The sequence below is a fragment of the Hydra vulgaris genome, chromosome 10 (assembly GCF_038396675.1).
Source record: "Hydra vulgaris chromosome 10, alternate assembly HydraT2T_AEP".
Taxonomy (NCBI): domain Eukaryota; kingdom Metazoa; phylum Cnidaria; class Hydrozoa; order Anthoathecata; family Hydridae; genus Hydra; species Hydra vulgaris.
The window spans coordinates 3,935,827-3,937,500 of NC_088929.1; the positions used below are offsets into that span (position 1 = coordinate 3,935,827).

The 1,674-nt window shown below is 25.6% G+C and overlaps 1 protein-coding gene across 2 annotated transcripts in view; it reads left to right on the forward strand.

Annotated features, from left to right (window-relative positions):
* The first annotated feature begins 922 nt into the window (after positions 1–922).
* LOC136085731 (uncharacterized) overlaps positions 923–1,674 on the forward strand; it is a 3,415-nt gene continuing 2,663 nt past the window's right edge. For both annotated transcript variants that reach the window (XM_065807089.1, XM_065807090.1), the window contains exon 1: positions 923–1,674. This exon is cut by the window's right edge and continues 2,074 nt beyond it. The gene's annotated coding sequence lies outside the window, so the exon portion shown is untranslated.

A 1,674-nucleotide genomic window follows, 5' to 3' on the forward strand; every position in this document is an offset into this window, starting at 1 on the left:
AGCAAGCTAATTTCTGAATTTAAATTGTTTTTCCTATGATCCTCTACAGTTTTAAGCAACAAAAGCAAGAAGTTTTTAGACCACATTGTTGGTGTAAACACCTCTAAAACCTGCTCAAAGCTAGCATAAATTGTTTTACTTTTTTTTAAATAAAATAATTTACTTTTTTTTTTTAATTCAATTTTTTAATTGACATTATTTTGGTCTCAACATTCCCTCCCCATTGTTAATTATTGTTAAACTCACACTGCCCCTCTATCTACTGGCATAGCCTAAATACTATATATATATATATATATATATATATATATATATATATATATATATATATATATATATATATATATATATATATATATATATATATATATATAATTTTTACTTTATTTACAACACCATTTGATATACAGCAAATTCTTACAAAGCTTACAATAATTCAGTAAAATTCAATCTGAGTTATTGAAACGTAATAAATTTAACATCAATAGAAAAGTAAAGCTATCATCATTTAAAATGTAAAGGGTGTTGTCAAAATATGTTGAAAGTAAAATTAAGTTACTAATAAAATCACGTTCAACAATGATAAATATTCTTACTGTAGTAAGAATTAGTACCAGTTAACAAATTTGAACAATTAAATATAAAATAGTGAAAAAACAATGAACAAATAAGAATTTGAACTTGAACTAAATCTTGAATTTGAATTAATTGGTACTAATTTGTTCAAGCATAACCTTAGAAAATAAGTTTATATAATAAATTTTATGTATAACTAGTTATACATAAAGTTAACTGTCAGGAGTTATATGTATAACTGCATGCATTTTAAAGCATTTTATTTAATTTATATATTACTTTAGATCATATTACTTTGAATACTGGACCCAGCGACATAATTCCCAATTACACTGTGGTACTCCAGATTAAAAATTGAAAAGTTTCTGTAAATATCCTGTTTTTGTTCCTCAATTTACTTCGTAAGTCCCTTAGTTTTATGAACCTTATTATATATAAAGTTAAAAGTTTTGGAGCCTAAAAAAAATTACGGAAACCTTCCTATCTCCCCCCTATTTTATTATTTTTTTTTAATAAAGAAAATTTGACTTTCAAACCAGCATTTCTTTGTGGGACACTGCAGTGTCCCATGCATGCATGCTTGGTTTTTGACAACATTTGAACTTGCATCAGTCAATTGTTTGCAGATAATATACTCAAGAACTATATTCAAATATCATATGAACATGTTAGAGAATGTTCATATGATATTTGAACATCACAAATTTGATAATATTGTTGTGATATGTTATATAAATAATACCATAATAGATTATGATATGAAAATAAGATAGGATATAAAGGCAATGATCAAAGAATAAATTTACTTATAGAAATTTAGATGTTTGTTTATTAGTTTCAGAATATTATATTATGTGTGACCGCGGCCTTCTATAATAACAGGCCTTGACATCGCGCAACAAATTTGTTCAACTGAAGGCCAATTCCTAATACTGCGTTTACATTTTCATCTTTTAACATTAGACGAAAGTTTGTGTTCGCGCTTTTTTAATAAATCTTTAAAATTTAATTGGTTTATAAATTAGATAGCGCAACTTCAAGACGATAACGTTGTAAGTTTCAAGGCGTTAACATTGTAAGGTAATAATATTGTCAAAC